Raw genomic sequence first — 6000 nt, 5'->3', positions numbered from 1 at the left:
GGTCAAGCTGTAAGCATTTTCTCCTGAGTATTTATTACAGACAAAATATTGCTGAGTCAATCTGAATAACCACATGTACAACAGCATGGTCGTATTACAAGACTTTGGCTTCTAAGCAAGTTAGAAATATAGTTTCTCATTCATCCTGTGAACACTAATTTTCTTTTAAAAGAGTATTAAATCTATTTTACAGAAATATTTTGTATCTTATTTGAAGATCACAGAGGTCAATTTCAAAATAGTTTGAACAGTAACTTGGATCATTTTTTGAACCTGAGGCAAAGCTGCCCTTCAGTCTCTTTTGTGCTGTCTTTGAGAACATGTGATAATGGAGATCAGGCAGTTTATAATTCAGATGTAATTTAAATGAAATTCAAATTATAATTCTCACCACTGTATGTTTTTGATTCATGTTACTGGTTGATTTCAATAAAAATGGTTTCATACTTTACATTGCAATCCTGTTTGATTGTATTGGTTCCTGAATGCTTGGATAAATTCTTAGTCAGACTGCCGATTTAGAACTGCCTCCTCAGAGTTCAAGGCTAGAACAGCTGTGAGTCTGTTCTGTGATTACACCAGTGTTTCTAGGGCAGATGTATTATGCTGAACCTACAGCAGACAAACAGGATATCCTTGCATATGTCCCATGGATTTACCAAGATATCTGTCTTCACACATCATATATTTATTTTTTATCTGTCCTCACACTTCATATATTTGTGAAACCTGCAGCAAATGCAACAGGTGTAGCTGCAGCAAATGCAACAGCCCCACAAAATATGAAGTGACTGTCAACAGCTGCCCTGATTCTGCAAACTTAGCCACTAAGGGCTAGTGTAGCAGGAAAGGCACAGAGATGGGCCATACCACCTATAATGGGCCGTACCACCTCAAATGGCATGGTGGACTGCCCATGGGTAGACTGGAAGACTAGTCAGGCTTTGGACTTGGAGCATTGATTTCTTTACCCAGGGAGAAGCTGGGTTAGGGGTATCACTTTCAGGAATTGTATGACAGTGTATACTAGTCTGCCCTATTCAAATTTGTGCTGCACACCCCCAGAGGAAAGACGCTACTTTGGAGCAAGAAAAATATTATTTAAAGATTGGAGTTGTGGGTTATTAGGTTTGGAGGGAGGGCAGTTCAGTAAGATGAGGGGGAGAATGCCTCAAATGCTTATGAAGGAGAGGGGAGAGGATCTGCATGCCTGAGTTCCTGAGTGGGAAACCAGGCACTCCATATAAGGTGTCCTGAATGTCTTTAGAAAGAACAGTTTTGGATTTCCTAATCCAGAATTGCCCCATTTCCCAATTCTAGACCAAAATTATAGCACAGACAGATGCTTTTTAGAGAGTTTGAATGGGTTTTTGTGGCGAGCATGAGTCCAAACAATTACAAGTTTCAAAGTGTCAACCTTGCAAAAAGTTGCTCTTTTAGCATTGTGAGTAGGGATGTGCACGAATTGATTATTTTGTTTTGATTTGTACCCCAATCAAATCATCCCCAATTCATTTTGGGTCCAAATTTGATCCCCCAAATCATCCCAGATTCGATTTGTACCCAAATTTTCTGAATCCAAATCCAAATCGATTTGGGGCAAAAAAGGGGTCCCAGGGCAAAATATTGGGATGGATGGTAGTGCCCAATGGGTGGAAGCTACCACCCAAATTTCAAAGAAATTGGGCAAAGGTGTGAATTTTAAAGAGTTTTTGAAGTTGTCACATTTTTAAGCAAACATTGAATCCACTCTCTTTTCCTACCAGAGAATCTACTCTCAGAAGAACACCTGAGAAACAACAAAACCCAGTGCCCAATGGACATGTCATTTTGGGGGTGGTTGGAACCCTATGTGCACTACACTACAACCCACTCTGGACCACCCTGGTGCCGCTCAAGTGGAGTTACGGGGCTGCTGAAATTCCCCATTATTCCCAATGGGGAAAAAGCTTAAGGATGCATAAATTTCAGAAATTATTTAAAAATCACCCCTTTCACCGATTTCTTTGAAATCTGGATGGTAGCAGGCACCCATTGGGGCACTACCACCTGACTCACTCTTCTGCCCCTGAAACTCCTTTTCTGCCCCGAATCTGCCCCAAAGACATGCCAAATTCAAAAATCATTTAAAATTCACCCCTTTGCCCAATTCCTTTGAAATCTGGGTGGTGGCTTCTTTGCACCCATTGGGCACTACCACACACCACAACCCACTCTGGGCCACTCTGGTGCCCCCGCCTGGAGTTATAATTACAGCTGCTGAAATCCCCATTATTCCTGTGGGGAAAGGCTTAAAGTTCTGGCAGCTTCAAAAATTCTTAAGAAATCACCCCTTTGCCCATTTTCTTTGAAATGTGGGTGGTAGCTTCCACCTATTGGGCACCACCACCCAGCCCACTTTGGCCAAAAATGGAGGTCCAAATCTCTGATTTTTGGGGGTCTGAATCTGGGGTGATTTGTTTTGTACCCAAATCTGGGTAATTGAGGACAGGGGTGATTTGTTTTGTTTACAAATTACTCAAATCAGCCAGATTCGGGTGCAAATTGTCTTGAACCTGAATAATTTTTCACATCCCTAATTGTGAGTTTAATGTGTATTTTTGTGACAGACAATTGCTGTTGGACTTTAATGCTGGCTTTAGAATTAGAACGTCACTCAAATATTAAACATTTCCCTGACATTTCAACATTAAATATTAGTGATATAATATGAAAAAGGCATAATAGTAGCCATTGTCCTAAATTCTTTTGCAACCTTCCGTTCTCCTTGCAACCATACTGTAGAGAAGCCTGAAACATATTATTAGTAGCAATAATTGGTGACAGGATTATTGCGGAGGGAAATTACTGTCAAATTTTTAAAAAGCAATTTATTGTTGTCCATAGAACAAAGAGTTATACCAATTCGTTGGCACTGAGAACAAGAGTGGCCATTTATAAGTAACATATTATGGTCTTCAAGAACGTATTGTAAAAGATTCAATGTCCCTCAATCTTTAAACGCTTATAGGAATTGTTCAGGACATTAAATTGTCCCCTCCATATCACTCAATCAGTTGAATGCTAATATAAGTTAGCACTTTTTGACCTTTTTCCTCTGAAAAATGAGAAGTACCTTTTAAATTATTGACTGAATTCTCCAGCACCTGTCACCTATGAGACATGGCAGGTTACTTTCAAAAGATAATCCAAATACTGTGTCACTAAATATTTCATTTTAATGATAATATGGGCTACAAAAAAGTTTGAACTTTGTATCAACCTTTGAAATAACTTTGAATAAAAGACATCACAGGTCGTTGCTCTTTTTTGTTCATTAATACGTTAACATTGTGCTGAGAGCAATGGTCAGAGCATTCAAACTTGTGCTTCTTTATCTGTTGTTTGTCATATAAAAGTCCTTTTATTTTATATACTGACTATGTGAAAAATCCATTTCAGTGTAAAAAAGTTAAAATAACCATAATTGAGAACAAGGAGTTCAAAGTCTAAAATTATTGACTTTTAATAGACATAGAGGGATTTCTTGCCCACTTCTGGAAGCAAGAACAATTTCACCATTAATATAACTGGAAACAGTTCTAAAGTGTGGCTAGACATACTTACTTACTAAATTGCAGATAAAGGCACTTCTCAAGTTATCAGTTGTGCGAATCCTGCTTAATCTTTCAATATGGAGTTGCCTAGATATTCTGCGTAATGTGGGGCTGCCACCAAAAATGTAGCCTCAATGTTTATAAGCATTATAGGATATTGAGAGAGCTTGGCTCTGGGATGCCATTTTCAGTGGCAGCTCTGCATCAAGCATCAGCTGACACCCAGAGCAAGGAAGTGCAGCGGGAGAAATTGACTCACAGCCCTTGAGACTAACCATTAATATGGTTTTTTATGACCTCCTATTTGCCAGGAAGCCCTCTGTGCCACCCCAAAATATGTCCCTAAAGACTGTGCAGCCCTCAGGAACATATTTTTGGGTGACACAAAAGGCTTTGTGGGGAGGGGAGATAGTTGAAAATTGCCCATAACCGAGTGCACTAGCGTAGTTAGCCCGGAAATACCCTTAGACTGATTATCTCTCTGCACCGGTGCTTCTTTGCTCTAGGGGTCAGTCACTATGTCTAAACTTGTTGGAGATGAACTTCCAGTGCATCGACCTTTTGCACCAACTGTCCTAATGACCACTAGGGGCATTGGGAGTAGAGACAGTGAGTCAGGGTCTCCCTATCTGTCCCTACTCTATGACCCCTGAACTGACTCTGCAGCACTTCCTGTGCTGAGTCACAATCCTTCCTTTCCTCCTAGAGAGCAGATAGAAACATCTCTCTCTCTCCTTACCTATCCACTATGTAGTCCTTTAGATTAGAGATAGGTCTTTCCTATCTAAGTGTATTTAACCAATAAATATTTAGTGTTTAGTCACACAAGGATCTCCATGTGTTTTCTCTAAATAGCTGCAATATCCGAACAATCCTCTGCTACCTACTCTGTAACTGGAGTGTGTGCTCATTCCTTAGTGCTCTGCTGTTTTACCTATTGTGGGTAAAAATCAACAAACTCTAACAAAACTTGACTTTCAGGGATGAAATTATATCCACAATAATGTCCATAAGTGTTTATAGCACTATAATTTTAGACACAGAGTGTGTGCCAAGGTCGAGCCCAATCCTGGTGCATCCCGGCTCCAAGCCTGAGTTTTTAACCTGGCGTTTAGCCGAGGTTAAGCAAACCTATGGCCTAGTTTAAGCAAACCTATGGTTTGCTTAACCTTGGCTGGCAATTGTCTGGGTGACGATGGCAGTTGCTTGTCTGTCGGGGAAGGCAGGTGACGGCCTGCCTTCCCTGCAGCCCACCCACCCTCTCCAGCAAGGTTGTGTGCATGACCTCACTGAATAATGCATTCAAAGTCTGCCTTAAGGTAACTACGATTTGCTGAGTCAAGCTAAACTACATAGAAATTGCTTCCAAGAAACTGTAGCTGTTACAGTGAATAGTTATGTTCTCAACATGGATGTGTTCCCAGGGCCATTTGGGATGCATTATATGAAAGAAGAGTTTTGACAGTATGAAGTGGTCCTGTTTCACTTCATGAACAATTAGGAAGACGTTGGTTTCCCCAATATGTATGTATATGGTGATAGTGTCATATTAAATAGAATAATGTGTTTTTTCACAAATTATAAACTGTTCATGAGATTTACACAATTCCTTATGTAAAAGGTATTATATAGGCAATTTGTAGCTATAGCACCCTTTTAAGATACCGAACTCCCAGAAATTGCTGGCAGACTCAATATTCACTTGAGTGTGCAACATTTCCAGCCATTATGTACAAGGGCTGTGCCTCAGCATTTTTTTAAAAAACAACTTTCCATCATCTTCAGATTTCTGCAATAATCCCTTAATGATATAACAGGAAGCCAAAAATACATTAAAAATCACAATTTTGACAATTTACTATACATTTAACAGGAACAGTATTCGTCTTTTATCCTTTGCTTTTATGCTGTACTTAAGCACCATGTAAATTCCACCCTCAATGCAAGTTTATATGAGTTTTACAGTTTTTCACTTCAAAAGAAAAGCTACTGTTACACAGCAGCACAAATCACTGTGAGTATAGTGCTTCAAGCAAGAACTTTCCCTAGAAGTTACATGAGATGGGAAAATGATCTTAGAAGCCATTTTGACAAAATTTTAGAATTCAAGGGAGGAAACAAAACATGGGAGTAGAAAAGACATTTCAGGGGTGTAACGACATTTTTGTCAAGTTTTGAGGAATGTGGAAGTAGAAGTCCTCCCCCCCCCTTTTTTTTGCAGTTTATATTTCACCTTTGCAAGTGATGATGGCAGAAGGAGCACTGGAAGTGATAGGCCTCTTCTCAGGGGCCAAATCTGTCTGGTAGCCATTTTTATTCCCAGAATACCCATGATATCATAATCATGCTAGATTGTGCTCTATCATGAAGTGGCATCATTCCATGGGGACTTCGGGGTGGGGGT

The sequence above is a fragment of the Hemicordylus capensis genome, chromosome 3, assembly GCF_027244095.1.
Source record: "Hemicordylus capensis ecotype Gifberg chromosome 3, rHemCap1.1.pri, whole genome shotgun sequence".
In the NCBI taxonomy this organism is placed as follows: domain Eukaryota; kingdom Metazoa; phylum Chordata; class Lepidosauria; order Squamata; family Cordylidae; genus Hemicordylus; species Hemicordylus capensis.
This window is presented reverse-complemented; position numbering follows the sequence as displayed.